We start from the raw sequence: 18,092 nt of genomic DNA on the forward strand, positions 1-18,092 counted from the left end.
GTTTGTGCCAGCCTGTCTTCTCACAACAACCTACTCCATTCCCACGCCAAAGTGGACTATGCAAACAAGAGATCGATTGCCAAAACCAAAAGTCACGGAACACCCCTTTATTAAAAATGAAACAGAGAATGGGTCTTTCTACACAGTATGGCTTTAACAGTTTAATGTGCTGCGTGTGGTTTAGAGATGACCCATGGCATGGGATTGAGGAACAGATTCCAGCTATAACAACTAAAAGCAAAACAAAAAAACACACACCTGACACGTATTTTGCCATGCAAGATAACAGCAAGCATCCTAATAGGACAAAATACACAGAGAATGGAGATTGGAGGATGTTATTCTCTCCAAGTGGTAAATCATAAGCATGAAAGGGGTGAGAACTTCAGGATTATTGCAGAGTTTTGCAAAAGAAGCCATTTGCAATGCACAGTAAGTTTTATTCAGCCCACAAAGCTACAAACAATGCTGCAGGGCTGCCACCTACTGGAACTTGATAATATACAAACATAAAGAGAGGAGAGGGAAATTAGTGACTGCTGGATAGAGAAAAAGAAGAGGGAGTGGCTGTTTGCAAGGGAAATTGTGATATTTATAGTAAATGCGTCCAGAGAAAATAGGATTACATTCTCACGTCTGAGAAAAGAACAATGATACGCTCCCCGAGTCCTTCAGACCAAATTGCATTTAAGGATCCAGACTTCAGTGACTTCTCTACACTTATCAGGAAGGTCTTTTTCTTTTTTATGCCCAAAGGGTTTGGGCAATGGTCTGAGACATGGAAAAAAAAGATAGAAGAGCAAACAGAAAGCACATCCTCACCCAGAAGCATTCATCCTAGAATAATGTAACTCAGCCATAAATTTCTGCCATTATCACTTATAATACTATGAAAACATCCAAAAATACATCAAGTGAAGTGGGTCTTTCAGTGTTTCTACTGAATGGAAAAAAAAATTAAAACCTTATTTTTATACAAATTGATCAAACTAACCTGCAATTCAGGTCTAAAAAGTATGGCTTTTCCAAATATTACAGTATTTCTGAACCAAAACATATCTAAATATTGATTGTCCTAAAGAACTGCTGCATGCCTTCCTTTTTTCTTCACTGTTCTGTATCTCCTTCTTCGTCTCTACCTTTTCATCTTCTTCCTACAGTTCCTCTTACTTTTAATGTTTCCATGGCAATGCCAGCAAAAGAAAAGATTAAATATCCTCTGTGCATTTCCTTCTTTTTTACAGAGAATTTGGAAAGATGACAAAGAAAAAAAGAAAAATAGTATCACTTATCCCCCAGAGAATGATGCAAGAGTCAGGACAATAACTCATTATGTGATCACGAAGACTTAATAGCTAACAGCTATTTGTAAGCTCATCTTCATAAACATTTAAACTGAGAATAACTGTTCTAAAGATATCATGTTAAAAACAAAAATAGAGGGAAAATGAGAAAGTATAATCCAATGGGGAAAAAAAGTTAAACTATTTAAGTTTAAGAACTATTAAGAGTTCTTAAGTGTTAGAGTTTATAATGTACCTTCAGGATAACCTCCAAAGTGTATTCTGCTTTTTTTTTCGTTGAAGTCTTGATACTGCGGCAAGAAGTTGCGGATCTACAGTATAAGAATAGATGTAGTTTTGCATCTAAAATTAAAAATCAAGAAATCCTCTTGAAGAAGCCTGTTCAACATCAGCATTTCTTAACCCTTCTCAAAGGACAGAGTTTTCCTTTAATAGCTTATTGGTTTGAAAAGGAATTCTAGAACCACCACAGCTTAAGAATCTGGTAGATGCACTAAAAATGTAACTGAAATAGAATCACACAGAATTGACTGGGTTGGAAAAGACCTCAGGGATCATCAAGTCCAACCCTTGGTCCAACTCCAGCCCATTGACTAGATCATGGCACTAAGTGCCATGGCCAATCTCAGTTTGAAAACCTCCAGGGCCAGTGAGTCCAGCACCTTCCTGGGCAGCCATTCCAATGCCTGACCACTCTCTCTGCACAGAATTGCTTTCTAATCGCCAGCCTAAATTTCCCCTGGCAGAGTTGAAGCCCATGGCCCCTTGTCCTATTGCTGATGCCTGGGAGAAGAGCCCAATCCCCACCTGGCTAGAACTGCCCTTCAGGTAGTTCTAGAGAGTGCTGAGCTCACCTCTGAGCCTCCTCTTCTCCAGACTAAACAAGCCCAGCTCCCTCAGCCTCTCCCCATAGGGCTTGTGTTCAAGTCCCTTCCCCAGTCTTGTTGCTCTTCTCTGGACCTGCTCCAGCATTTCAATCTCTTTCCTGAGCTGAGGGGCCCAGAACTGAACACAATACTCCAGGTGTGGCCTCCCCAATGCAGAGCACAGGGGAAGCATCACTGCCCTTGTCCTGCTGACCACGCTGGTTTGGATCCAGGACAGGACACCATTGGCCTTCTTGGCCACCTGGGCACACTGTTGGCTCATGTTGAGCTTCTGTCCATTAGCACCCCCAGGTCCCTTTCTCCCTGACTGCTCTCCAGCCACTCTGTGCCCAGCCTGGAGCGCTGCAGGGGGGTGTTGTGGCCAAAGTGCAGGACCCAGCACTATTCATTGTAGAAATAATTCAGAATTTAACTAGAAGGAATTCATTCCATTTTTAAAAATCCTTCTCCTGAAGTACCCATAGGTCCATAGCAGACATCCCCAACTCTCTTATGTTAAGAAAGACACACTCTATTTATTCAATACATTGCTAAGAAAAATAGATATGGATGCATATGTCAGTGTAATTTAAGAAGAGAACATGCTATTTGGGGAGCTCAAACTATGATACCTTTGCATTTCCAACTGTGGGAGTGAAATAAATCTGAATTTTCCTTTCCCCTGCACCACAGCCTCTTCATTTTGGTAAACAGATTTCCACTGAAATGGGAAGGTGAGAGATATCAAAAATACTTGTCAAATTAGGTAAAAGTGAATTAATAAGGGGGTCGGGTTGACTTTTCTTGTGTGTAAGTCTGAGAACAGTGACACAACAAAAATCTCAACTTAAGAAACTGATTGAAAATGGTTACAAGCTTTTTTTCAGGGCTACATTTCACTTGAAAATATTCCAGAGTTGTAACTGGACTTTCCAACTTTTTTTAAGAATTTATATGAGATTACTTAACATCGAAACAAAACACATTTTTTTAGTGTGACAATGGTACAATGGACAAAAAACATTCTCACCACCACACTTCTCCCTTTTTAAATTTAATTTAGAAATGGTTTAGAGCAAAGCTGAGTCAACTCTGCCTCAAGCTTTGCTTCTCGCTTTCAAGTCCTTTGGTCCCTTTTTTAGACTGAGAAATTTGCTGCGAGCCTCCTCCTTCCATGTCTTGCTTCAGTATTCAGAATTTGATAAATGCTGGTACACTGATATTTAGAGAACTATTTCTCAGAGAGTTCAGGTATCAAGTATATGTACCCACATAGGAGGTTGTAAACCTTAGAAATTCCAGGTCTAATATTTAGATGAAATATTTCCCTTAAAACTTTTTAATTTATTCCATATTGTATTTAAACAAATTGCATACCATCTTTCAAAAATTCAAATTAGTTTGAAATCTTGAGGAAAATTGATTATTTCCTGTCTATGCAGAATTTGTCTTATTTGAAAGGTTCAAATAGATTTGGGGCTATTTTTGCCTCTCTACTTCTAGTCCACAAAAGATCCACCACCACTGTAACCAATGCGAAAAGCTCCAGTGTTTCGCTCTTGCAAATTATATTGAGTGTGAGATTGTTTAAATGGTCAAGACGCCCACAAAATTAATATCATTCTTGTGTATATTTGAGTCTTCAAATATAACGTTGAACAATGATTAACCCTTAAATTGTATTTTGATCCACAGGGAGTTTATACAAATAGCCACAGAAAACCAAGTTTTCTAATATTGATATTCTGATGACATGTTCAAACAGCCCTTTATAAGAAAATTATGAATGTTAGAGAAGCCGACATTACTAGGGACTGATTTCCACCCCATGTCTACAACTGCTTACACAATTAACCTATTGACATGAAGATTTCTTGTTAATAAGAAATCCGCAATGTGTGTGCCAAGAGTTTAAAAGCTAATATGATCTATTACTTGATTTGTCTCTAGAAAAATATGCATACTGGCTTGTTATTGCATATCTAACTACCTATTTAATGTTCATAATGGAGTTCTTGTCATTTGAGCAATCCATCTTTAGAGATATTTTGTGAGTAATTTCATGTTTTCCCCCCGTAAATACTTAGCCAATAGGTACTTTTTGGAAAAAATGATGATATAAAGAAAGTAATATATGACACCATGCATTTTCCTTAGTAAAGTACATCTGTGTTTCTTTTTAGGCCTGGTGTTCTATTTTCTTCACTTTGAATGTTTGTGAAGGTGCAATTTCTGGCATAAGCTAAATTTTTGAGCCTTTCAGGCCTCCTTGCCCTCTAATGCAAATTTTCTGTAGATTAAACTACACAGCTCTATCACTCTTACTTGGAATTCTTCACATTAGAAGCCACATTAAGGAGTTTGGATTGATGCCTGTAAACTTGTTTTTCCTCTAGAAACCTATGAAAGAATAAATTTCCACTAGACAAGACTGTTTTCTTCCAGAAGCAGTTCTTTCCAAAAATAAAGTGGCATTTAATTGCAAGGCAAGCATAGCACTTCGGAAGATATTTCTGTCTTTCTAACATAGTTGATCTGTATTTTCTGGACAGGACAGCTTATAGGGTTTCTTGTATTGATAAATCTGAAGTTTTATATATGTAAAAACTGGAACTAATAATTACTCTGGAGTCAGACCAATCTCAAGCCCTTTCCTTTATCCTTCTGGTTACTCAATAGTTTTTATGTTCATTTTTCTCTGTTCCCTTGGCACTCCGTGTTTCACTTCCGTGGGTCCATCAGTTCTCATTTATTTAAACATTCATTTTAAAGCACTATTTTCCGATACAATGCAATATTATTCCTCACCTGCCAACATGACAATGCATGAAATTCCAAAGAGACAAATGGCATGCAAGTCTTTAGGTCTGGGAATACGGACTCCAGCACACTAGGATTATTTCTCAAATAAACTGGAAGCCAAAAAACCCCAAACAAAATGAGAAAAGAAGGAAACAGCTTGGAGTGATAGAAGGTCAGCTACCTATTAAGAGCAAGAACAGTGTGGCTCAGCCTTAGAAACCCAGAGTATGAGCAGCTTTATGGGATACGATTTCTACCTGACACCTTATAAAGCCACCATGATGGTACCAGTGATGAGGATGGATGTGTCCACCAGGTAAGATAATCACCGTGGATTATTTTAACCCAGAAAGGCTGAAAAACTGCTAAGAGGAAACTCTCTGAGAGTGGAAAGTATCAGTTTGGTCCATCGTGTTCATAGGGTATTTCTAAGAGTCTGAATGATTTCCCATTGAAATTTTCAACCAGGGAAATAACCCATTGCAATAAAAATGGGTTTAATATCAGGGCACTTGCAAATACATTGTCTGGAATTGTACATTCCCTTACATTTAATTGAGGTTAAAAAGAAAAAATACATCTCAGAGCTGGGAATATATAACAATAGACTAAACACTAAGAAAAGCAAGGAAAACCAACATTTAGAGAAGCCCATATCGTTCCAAAAGGAATTTATAAAAGAAAACTACACACGAGGGTTTTTAAACTGCTAATTTCAAAAACCATGTGAAGGTTGTCTATTAGAAATTATTCTAAATGGTATGTGTGACAGCTTAATATGCCTATTTAAAATAAATATACTCCAATTCCTTTCTCAAATGTTCTTCTCCCACTCTCCAATGATACAAGCTCATTTAACAACTGGTAGTCAAACATGTTCCGACAATACTGAAGCAAACTGCTGAGGATTATTACAGGCAAAAAAGAATTCTGCCATTCTAAATAAAGTGGCTGGCAATTAGTGATTTCAGTTGGCCTTTCCCCCACACTGTTTAGCAGAATGTTATATTTAAACCTTATTAAAATGTACAGAGATTCCAAAATCTTAAATATAGATTTCCTTGTGAATTTGCTTTCAAAGTCAAATAGATAAAACAGAAATGTGGCAATAATTTTAGACAAAAGAAATGGAAAGGTCATATTGGGTTATAAAAGAAATCCTTTTATTAATATACCTGCATTGTCTGTATCACCTTTGGATATTCCAGAGGATTATTATCTTGAACAGTGAGGTTAAACCCTATTTCTACATAAGAGTCTCTTGAAACCTTAAAGGGTCAAGAGAAAATGAAAATAAACACCTCTAGAGTATATTTATGTATATTAAAGTGAAGTTGTTGGCTTTTTCCTTGAATTTAAACTCACAACTCTTCCCACACCTTTTTTACACGCTAGAAAATCCACTGATTCCTCTGTCAGAAATAGCCTATTCATAATTCAGAGAAAACAGGGACGAATTAGAAGATTACCTGAGATCCTTTAAATCATATTCTCAATTCATTTCGGCATTACCATCAGCATTTATTCGTAAAACGCCATGTGAAACAGAATGGCATTAAAAATGAAGTTGGTTTGTTTTGCTTTGCATCCAAGTGAAATGTAACACCTGATTCTGATTTTGTTAATCAGAACAAGATGAAAGCACAAAAAAAAATGAAAGAAAAGAAAGAAGTGAGCTAAGCTATAGTCTTAGAAGCAACTAGGAGAGATTGTCTTCAAAGGTTTTCATTTTGCAAAAGGAATTGGTGGATGGCATAAAACCTCAGAGCAACTTCATAATCACCTTGTTACCACGTTTCCAGAGGAAGAAAGTTTATATGGGACTTAGAATAAAAAGTCATAGCAATGAACCACAACTATGTTCCTTGGGGCCATGCATTGGCAGTTAAAAGGCAGATACACATCCTGGCCTGTCTTTTGCTCACTGCATTAAAAGATGATTTAAAGCACTTTTTATGGTAAAGTTCCTTTAGATTCTCCAAGCTGTGTGGAATAATGAAGACTGGAACTAATTAAAGACTCATATTTTTCTTTCTGATAAATAGACAAGCAGTAAAAGGGGGGAAATACCCAGCTATCTTGCACCACTTATCAAAGTGTTATATTTTAAGAGTTTTATTACTTTTCAGCCGAAAGTCCCTGCAGACAAAGCTCGGCCTTATCCCCCTGTAGGTCCTTCACCCCCCGGCCACCCTTAGCCTATAGAAAATGAAAATCTTGTTTCAATTCCATTCTCTCTTGATCCATAGTCCGGGAACAAACCAACATTTACTTGTTGTCACTACTTTGCTAATAGTGAATGTTTCTACCGATAGATGGGACAGTCATTCCCTTCCCTGCTGCTATTTATGCTGGAGCATAAATATTAATGTAGAGAAAAGTTTAGACCGGAGGGAAATTCTATATCATTGACCCATCAAGAACAGATTGCCTTCATTTTGCAAAAAGTTGCCATTTCCCCCTTGACCACAAAACCTATTTCAATTGCTGTAAATTCTGTCACTGACTACATAAGAAACACAAAAAGACGCACTCCAATCATAAAGAGTGGGACAATATTAATATTAAAAAATGAATGCAATTAAACATGTACTCCTGATTATCCAGCACAAGCATAATCATTTATTTTCTGTACATGCTGAGCTTAAAACTTAGAATAATGTTCTTTTTGATTAAAATTTCATCGAGCAAAGACATTCTTTGCCCATTAAATAAGAAGTTAGAATATGTATAAAAAAAAATTAATACAGGAGGCAGCCTGCACACTAGTGAGGAGAAAACACTTACAAAGTAAGGGAAATATTATTGACTGCCTTTCCAAAATTTCATGCCATCCATAAAACTTCCCCTGTATTATAAAGGGTATGTCAGAGAGAGGTGATAAAACAAAGTTACTAGAAGGTCTATGTTTCCATTTCCAGAATGTGTGCATATTGTACATATTAATAAATATCAGTGAGATTAAGTCAAATAATGCATATGAGCAATCAAGCAAGAAGTTTCTGAATCACTGGGGATTGCTGGTATACTTCTTATTTACAGCAGCACTAAGCAAACCTGTGATTATATTAAAATACAGGTGAAGCCTACATTAATGCAGAGGAGGTATAATGAAGACTAAAAAGACAATACACCTCTAGTATTCTTAAAATGAGCAGACAAAGAAAAAACTTCCCATTTCTCATTGAACGGGGTAAAAAAAAGTCAGTTTCTCAGTTCATTAAGAAGAATGAAGTGAAAACTTTTGCATGTATTAGAAATTATTCACAGGTTTAAAGATGTTAACAGTAGAAGGTGCAATTCTGATCACATTTTTTTGGCCGTCAAGTCTAAAAAAAAAAAAAAACAGATGTGAAATTGCACTCAGTGTTTTTAAACATGATTATAATCTCTGATAGAGGAAATTAGGGGAAATCAAAATATGTATATGTCTTGTTTCTATTTATTGACATATTGTTTCAGATAGTCAAACATCCTTCAGAAATAAGTGACACATACCTCTAAATGAAGCAATTCAGTAGATTTTTGTCCTGCATAATTGCTAAGTCAGTTTACCGTCACATAATTTGTCCTGAGACCTGGAAAAAGGTTCACCAGGTGGTTCACTTATGGTTCAGTTTAGGATAAATGTCTTTACATCTGTGTGAGATGCTTCACCAGAAGCAATGGAACACGTACTTATGTGCATTTACTGAATCAAGACCACAGAGTGTGGGCTGATGAAATATATAACAGCCATACATAGATCTCATTGTATGGGGACAAGCATTTTAGCAGGGCCTGTTGTGATAGGACAAGGGGTGATGGTTTTAAACTGAAGAAGGGAGATTCAGGCTGGACATAAGGAAGAAATTGTGGGCCCTGAGGGTGGTGAGAGCCTGGCCCAGGTTGGGCAGAGAGGTGGTGGATGAACCATCCCTGGAGACATCCCAGGCCAGGCTGGACGGGGCTCTGAGCAACCTGAGCTGGTGAAGATGTCCCTGCTCATGGCAGGGGGGGCACTGGGGGAGCTTTGGATGTCCCTTCAACCCAAACTACTCTATGATTCCCCACAAAGGCTACAACAACATCTCATCCTGTCCTGCCCAAGATGGAAAAATATGTCCTTTCCTCTCTAGCAACCTCCTTTTCCCAGCTTTCGACACTCGAAGAACATTTTCCTATTCTTCTTGCAGTCCAGAGAACCCATTTCCCAGCCTGCTAGGCTATAAAGTGTTACACTTAACTTCTAAGATATGTATTTTGAGGGCAACAACTGCATATTTTTATGTGATAAATATTACACTTTCTGCCTTTTTCTCTCCCCCAGACTTAAATACAATATGAAACCCTCAACTTCATTTTACAAAGCACAGGTAGAATTTATATAAAAGCTCTCATTACCATCAAGGCACCGATCCTCAGCAAAGGTTCTAGGTTGGTGCTACCTAAAGTGGGTAAGATACATCACTTTTCTTCTCATTCCCCAGACTCTCAGAGGAAGATGGGGATTGGAAAATACATGGTTTGGTATGTCTGAGAACTGACCTTTCACTAATAAAGAGAAACACAGTTGCTGTTTTAAATCAAACGTCTTCATCTGCATCCAGGTGTATAAAATTTCAGTGAGATGTTACCTGCAAGAAGGACCTAATTAAACAGAATTGATTTCCTCCCAAATGTTTGTCACTATGTATGGTTTAGGAATTTCACTAAATTTTGCTGCACAGGAAACCAGTGAAGCAAGAAGGAAAACACACCAATAAATGAAATATTTGAATGGCAATTATTTTCTATCTCCCAGCTGCTTCTAGCAGAGAATTCACCTCATTTTGATGAAGGCATTTGCTATTTCTTAGTTGTGAACAAAATAGTCCAAGGTACAAAGTTCAAAATAGAGCATTCAAAGAAGACAATAATTAGAACTACTCAACTACACTGAGATGCTATTACAATTGAACAGCTCTGTCTGCTGGTAGCAGGGTCAGAAATTTAATGTTGCACCATTTGGTGTAATGGCTGTGATAACTGCTCGCTTATTTTCACACCTATAGTGGAAGATAATTAAAGTAATATCCTTTTGTTTGTAATTGGGTGGCATTACTCATCTAAACTGAATGCAAAAAATGAGAAAAGGATCAGAAAAATGAAGAAAGTGTTAGATTTTATAATTAGCACGTCAGAACTTTCTCTACCCTGAATTTATGTCAGAAAACAAAATTATTTAGTAAGGGCCTGAGAATTAAAACCTCTGGATTTTATTTTTCTTCAAAAATCACAAAAAGACTAGAGAAGACATGGAGTGTAATCTATATATATTTTAAATATAGCTTTTATATTTTACTCCTAGAAAGCAAATGCATTCAAATGAAAGTAGAAAGTAGCATTTGATTATTTGGTGCTGCTTAATATTTTCATTTCACCCCCTCACTTTGGGATAACAAATCAATCTTTCAGCACACAGAAAAAAACAGGCTCTGAACTGCGGACTTTTCTGTATTTGCAAGAAGTTTCCTTTAACTGTTGAATTTCATTTCATAACCTTCCTGGACCTCTGCTGAGGTGAAAGCTTGAACTGAGATTAGAATGGGAATCAGCATGATTTGACAAGCCATTTGATGTATTTGCCTGTAATAACTTTGGCATTGCAACCTTCAAGGGGACAGAAAGCTGATGGCCAGAGAAAGGAGACAAAGGATGTGGTTCTGTGACTGAAAGCCAGTCTTTAATAAAAGGCTCTGGGTTTCTTATGAGGGGATAAAAAGATGAATTTCTTAAGCTTTTCTCATCCTGAAAACAAAAAGCAGTTGATTGCCAGATATACCAGGTGTGCAAGATCAAAACGTGCAATAGTTTGAGCATAAAATAGCCAAAATGCTCTGTACAGGAAGGTAATTAGATTATCATCTGAATGCACAAATCAAAAGTAGGTATCTGTTGGAGTTGTTTTGACTTTAAAATTTGATAAGGTTGGACAAAGAGTCTTAAAGAACTAAAATTGTTTCATTGCCAGTGAGGCTCTGCTAGGTCACCAGAAAACCCTCAAAGACTCTTTCTTTTTCCTTTCTTCCTTCTTCCCTTCCTCTTCCCCTTCCCCTTCCCCTTTTCCTTCCCCTTTCCTCTTTTCCTTAATTTAAATTGGGAGTTTTACTACTTCTTTGAGATTCTTGTCTTGGCCATCTCCAGTACTTTCAGAAGACAAAAGCACAGGAGTTTTGGAAATCCCTGTAGACATCCACATATCTCACTGTCCAACACCTTTGTTCAGTTCCTAAAGTATTTTATCCTGCATGTAATGTTCTAACGACTCGCTAAACTATTTATGTAATGAAGCATGTAAAGAAAGTGAGCAACACAGCCCAATACAATAATTATAAAAATCAGACTAATTCTGGATGAATTTATACGTATGCATTCTCCACTCCATTAATTTAAAATGAAAATATAAGTATCCAGTCATTTTAAATCAATTTTTTTCCTTAAATATGCATATGTACTTTCCTGGTTTTCCCATTTTTGAATCACACAAACTGTACAGAAACATATTGAAATACAATAAACTTTTTATATTAGCTCAGCTGAAGACAAATGTTAATGCTGGGGAGAAATTGCCAAGTAGAATTCCTAAAAGAAACATTAAATATTCTGTTATCAAGGAACACGAAGTTTGTGCACAACAAAATCCCGACTGTGGAAACAATGTGAGACTTCCATAACCAGAAAAGCTTATAACTGTGTATTTAAGGGTCATTTATTTAATTTAAATGGTTTTAACAATGGTAGAATTTTAGCAGCATCTTCACATACCAAGGCTCAAAAGGGTGGTAAATTGGGGAATATTTACCAATTCAACTAAAAGATTTACTAAATGCTACAATGTTCACATAACCCAAATACGCATAAAGTTACAATGTTAGTGGTTTGCAATTAAAAGTAGCAACGATTTTACCTTTATCAGTGCCCAAGGTATACAAGGCAAAATTTTGTATGGAAAGTCTGATTCCCTGTCTTGAAATGTTTCCCAGCTAAAGTCATAGGCTTCCCTAAACCTGCTTACACGGGTAAAATTCTGGTTAGAGACGAGAGTCAAAACTGTATACGAGGTAAGAAAAATAGTTTCAGAGACTATTAATCATTCTTTTTTTCCTCTTAAGCTATTAAAAATGCAACCCGCTCCCTCAGATATACGTATGGCTGTGTTACTGAGAAACAGCAAGGAAACTACTTCATAAAATATTGTTAAACAATATTGTTATAAAAATCTGTTTCAGTAATAGTAAATAGCAAGCTCAGGAATAGTAAATGTCAAAGCTCTTGGAGTCTTACATCCAGCAATAGCTTCTGCAAACATGATTTATCCCTTCTACTTAGCATTTTTTTCATTTCTTCCTTGATTTTGCCTAAGGAAAGAGATTCACAGACTCTTGTACCAACTAAAATTACTGTCAATATGCAGGAAAATGATTGCAAAAATAGAGCACTGAAATGATAATGAAGTAAGAAGGCAGGACAGAACAATTCTATAAAAGACTGAGTCAAGCAGAACAGGAATAAAAGTGTATATTACGTATAACCCACCGGTGTGAACCTCGTCTCACAAAGGAATAACGTATTATATCTGTACTTAAGCAACAGTAGGATTGTACAACAATGGGTTTAGAAGGAAACAATTTGGGAGATATTGGAGACATTCACAACCCCACTAGACATGGACCTGGGAAAGCTGGACTAGTTGGTCCTGCTCTGAGCAGAGGGGTTGAACTAGATCTCCAAAGGCACCCTCCAACCTTGACAATTCTGTGGTAGTCGTGAAGAATGAAGAATGAATCAAACTTATCCTTATAAAGCTAATTTTGATGGTTTGAGTGGTTTTTTTTGTTTTCTTTGAGTAGATTTGGGGTACACCGTGGCCTAAACCAAGTTCTTCTGAATGGAGAATGTTGAGGATAACATGCAAAGTCTAAAAGTGTTGAAAATGGGGTTATAATAGGTATCCTCCACCTTTACGCTGTTGAGATGATGCTGTTAAGACCTACTTGGGCATTCATGGTGGATTTCTCCCCTACACATGAAACAAAGCTTCTAACACTGAATTTTCTGAAGAGTTCTTGGTTTCCAAAGCTAATCTCTGACCTTCTTGCATAGTCCTGTGTTCTCCCTCTTCTCTAAGGTTTCCCTGAAGAAACTTTGTTCAGAGGAGGCTGATATAAGTCTATTTACAAGCAATCTTGTGTTCTCTCATGATCTTTCTGTCATAGAAGTGCTCTTATAGATGTTTATCCTTGCATTGTTAAAACTTTGAAGGAAATTAAAATGAAATATTAGATGATTTTGAGCTCTGGTTGTTTTGTTTTGTTTTCATAAGACATTTAATGAATTAATAAAAAAAAACTCCACAAAAAAAAACCCAAACGCACCCATAATGTATATCACAGAATGGTTGGGGTTCGAAAGGACCTCTGGAGATCATCTATTCCAGCCCACCTATTAAGCAGGTTCACCAGAGCAGATATAGATAGATAGATAGATAGATAGATAGATAGATAGATAGATAGATAGATAGATAGATTAATAGACTATTGGAGAAGAAAAACATTCTTTGTAACTATTATTCCTCCTTTCTCAATAAATGCTCTCAGTAACATTCATCATTCATTAAAAATGATTCATCTCCCTTGGCCTTTATTCACTGTTTAATGTTTCTAACGAACTTAATGTAGCAAGTGATGTAATCAGACAAAAGCATGGTGAGAGCTCTTTCTGCCACTATAGGCACAATCAGATTTAATTAAAAATGCTGTGTTAACTGAAAGTATTAGTTAACTATTACAGGCCCAATATATTGTCTACCTTAGAGAAGCACTTTCCTCATTATCAAACAAGAGTTAGAATCTAATTGTCGCCTCTTTAATCTGCTGGGTGCATTAGTATCTCATTAAATGTGCCTCACAGAACAAAATGATTTGTTTGATATTATTGGAAAGGATCAACAAAAAAAAATAACAAGTTCTTGGAGGTTTTATTTCACGAATGAATAGGTATAACTACCCATTAATTACAGCATACCTGAAAACAGTGAGTAAAATTACATTCCACTGAGTGAAGCATGGATAAAAGTTTCAATCTGGAACTGGTATTCAATGGCGAATTGTACATTTTCCTGTATTCATTGGTGAATTGTACATTTTCTTCTGCAGGCAGTTGTTAAAACAACTTATTGATTGAAGAATAACATCCAGCATCTACTAATTTTGGTTTATATTTCTACATACATTTTAGAATAGTATTTCACTATGATTCCAATGCATATAGGCTGACAACATACCTTTCTACTCTAGGCATTCCACCATGGAATGAAAGTAGAAAAACTTTAATTTTGAGGTTTTTGTTTGTTTGTTCTGTTGTTTTGGGGTTTTTTTTGGGGGGGCGGGGGGAGATGTCCTGGTTTTGTTAAAAACAAGACCGGTTCTCTTTTAGTGATTGTTCTCTCAGCTCAGTTCTTCTAGGTGGCTGCACTTCTCTGAGTTTTAACCTGCATATTTTTCCTCGGATGCTGCACTCGGTGCTGATAAGAGACCAAGGGAATGCTGAAGCTCATGTTTAGATTTATTACTATGGTAGCCAAGAAAGACTGATAAGTTTTCTCACGTTCCGTTGTGAGGGGGCGTGTTTGAGGAGGGGTGGATGGAACAGGTGACTAGAGCTGTCCAACAGAAGTATTCCATCCCATAATCATCATACCCCTATATAAGAGGGTGATCACAGGGTCACTCTCTCTTCGCCCATGGCCGGTATCTGGAGAGGCCCCTGTCTGTCTGTCTGTCTGTCTGTCTGTGATCCACAGGCCTCAGGCCCTGCATCCCGCACCCAGGTTCCGTTTGCTGGGCAGTCCCGCCCGTGACTTCCTGGGCCTGAGCTGCAGCTGCTGGAGCCGCCAGCTTCGCACCCCCAGCTCTGCTGCTGAGTGACGCAGCGCCACATCCAGCACTTGACATTCGTTCTGTATATTTTGTGTATATATTCTCTATTTATTAGTAGCATTAGTTACTTTAAACTTTAAAACTCTCCAACTTGAAGTCTAAATCTCTCTTCCTTTCCCCTTATCTTTCTTATCATCTTTCCGATCAGTAGGAAGGGGTGGCGGGAGGTAAAGGGGATAACAGGGAGCGTCTGCCATGGTTTATTGCCGCCTTGCCTTAAACCTTGACAGATTTAATTGGTGACCCATATGGGGAAAGAAATGAGACCGTACGAAGAGAAACGAGACCATATGGAGAAACAAGACCGTACACAGAGAGAGTGTACGGGGATATGATAAGAGAAACCATGACAGGGGGTTTGTTTGTTAATTTTTTTCTTTTGAATATTTCAAGAAAGTCAATGAACATTCTGGATCCTGTTCCCCTCGTTTCATGAACATCCCTCCCATCATTCCATAGCTCAGCATCCCTGTGATTCTAGGATATCTGTTAGAAGTCCTATGTCTGTCTTTCTGTTTTCAACAGGGCACTACTATCTCTTAAGAAGAGGGTTCCTAAAATGTTTATTTTTCCATAGCTAACGAACAAATGCTGCTTATTATTAAACAAGCATGGTAAGGCATTTAAATGTTTACTGTCCTCTCATCATATTAGTTTGAATACCAGATGGTAGCAAGCAAAAAATTCCAGTAGATTCTTCAAGCAATTTCCACTTGGGGCTTCAGTAGAGCCAGAGTTAGTAACTTTGCTTATAGAAAATTATTAGGTCCTATAGTCTGGGAACATGGATAATAAGAGATGTAAAGTAAACTCATTCTGGGTTTTTTGGCCAATTTTCAATAAGTAAATCTTGTGAGAAAAAAAAAAAATAAAAAGAAAGCTGAATACACGTATGTTATACAAGTAATTTTGTCTGAATAATAATACTTTAAAAAAATGAGTCTCAAAGTTATCCGTATTTTTTTCAGGGATACACTGATTTTTTTCTCTCGAGAATGTCAACAGGTCAAAAATACAAATCCCATAATAAATTATTTCAGTTTTTTCTAACATTCTCTAATTCCTAGTTTCATCCATTATTGCAGTCTTGAAAAGATGAATCACAGTAGTTCATATTTAATGGAAATACTTATAAGTAGTTTCTTTTTTTTTTTTTAATGAAGTAGAGATGGCCTTGTTTTCTTTTTCATCTTTGAGAGATAATTATTCCTGTGTGAAGGAAAATTACTTTATATTCATATGGAGGTCTAGTAAAATTCAATAGAAGTTTGAGGTTTACTTGCAAAATCTGTCTTTTTTTTCCAGCTTATGTTCAAATAGTCACCACCATAAAGACAGAATTCAAGTTATTTCTAAGCCAAAAGAAACAAGACAATCCTCAGCGTGATGTAAACTTCAAGAAAATATTCAAGTGTAATAAAAGATGTCAAAGGTCTACCAATGACAATCATAGCAGCTATTACTTTAATTACTCATAATAAATCCACATTATCACTGCAATATATGCACTACATTGGGTGCAATAAACCTCGGATTCGTCAAGGCAAAAAGGCTGTTTAGTTATATAGAAACCAGTTACAAAAGGTGAAATCTTCGCCTCACTGACTACCATGAAAGTTTGATATTGATATTGACACTATACTGAATATGTGAATAAAACATCCCCTTTGTAATTACTTATGTAGATTCCCTATGACACCAACAAGAAACTATAGCACAAATATTGACTAAAACTAAAGAATTTCTGGGGTAGGCATGTGGAAATCAGTGGGAAATTTATGAAGGAATTCAATGACATCAAAGTATCACACCTTATAAAATGCCAACAAAAAATAGATTAACCAAATAAGATAGTGTATGAGTCATCCCATGCCTGTGCCCCCTACATGTACAATTTACTTTTCATAGAAGAAAGAGAAAGTAGATTTACACACTAACATACCAGAAAAAATTAGGTGTTCAATTTTTGCAAGTTTTAAGTGTTTAATTTTGCATTGGCTATTAAAAAAAATAATTTAAAACAAACCAACAAAAGAAGAGATATTGCCTTGAACTGCTGAAAGTAAAAGATGATATTAGGTAAGAAAAACCTGTTCATTCAGATTTTGACAAGTACCACTTATAAAATCAGCTGCATTCTCCAGAAAAATCAATTTTCTCGTACAGATTACTGGGCCCTATGTGGGTTGTTGTGACATTGTCCCTACTGAGGGTGTATTATTTTCCTACTTTCAGTAGGATCACCTGTATTTTGAGTTAAAGTGATCCAAGCTGTTGCTAATCTACCCCTCCAAGCATTAATACACAACGTAATAAAATTGAGAATAGATTCTGTCTATACTAAACTCAAAACTGTCCCACCTTGGATCATCTATCATGTTCCCAAATGCAATACTATTAAAATAATCAATAAACATTGTAAATTCATGTCTTAAATAGAATATTCACATTACAAATGCACATTTTCTTTCAACTAGCTATTCACATTAGGTGGCACTTTCCATCCAGTGATCTGCCTCATCACCCACCTTCCCTATGGTACATTATATGATTTCATATATCTTAAATATCACAAGAGAAATTGGGTCAAATTAATCTGACTTTTTCATAGTATAGCCATGATTTGTGTTATTGCTGAGTACAGTTGAGATTTAGTAAAAAGCTGCAGAAACTGGTGGTGAAGGCCGGTATTAAAAAAGGGCAGTCAGGACCATTGAGGCTTGAACCTGTAGAAAGGCTGATATAGATACATAAATATATAGATATATAAGCATATAGGTATATAAATATATAGATAGAGATAGAGATAGAGATAGAGATAGAGATAGATAGAGATAGAGATAGAGATAGAGATAGAGATAGAGATAGAGATAGAGATAGAGATAGAGATAGAGATAGATCACAGAATCGACTGGGTTGGAAAAGACCTCAGAGATCATCAAGTCCAACCCTTGGTCCAACTCCAGCCCATTGACTAGATCATGGCACTAAGTGCCATGGCCAATCTCAGTTTAAAAACCTCCAGGGCCAGTGAGTCCAGCACCTCCCTGGGCAGCCATTCCAATCCCTGACCACTCTCTCTGCACAGAATTGCTTTCTCATCTCCAGCCTCAGTTTCCCCTGGCAGAGTTGAAGCCCATGGCCCCTTGTCCTATTGCTGA

General features: G+C 36.8%; 1 protein-coding gene across 1 annotated transcript in view; it reads right to left on the bottom strand.

The window, feature by feature from the left end:
* The window catches only part of CTNNA2 (catenin alpha 2), a 490,369-nt gene that overhangs the window by 304,633 nt on the left and 167,644 nt on the right, over window positions 1-18,092 (bottom strand). The gene's annotated exons all lie outside the window — the stretch shown is intronic.

Source organism: Streptopelia decaocto, assembly GCF_964273445.1.
Source record: "Streptopelia decaocto genome assembly, chromosome: 4".
NCBI lineage: Eukaryota > Metazoa > Chordata > Aves > Columbiformes > Columbidae > Streptopelia > Streptopelia decaocto.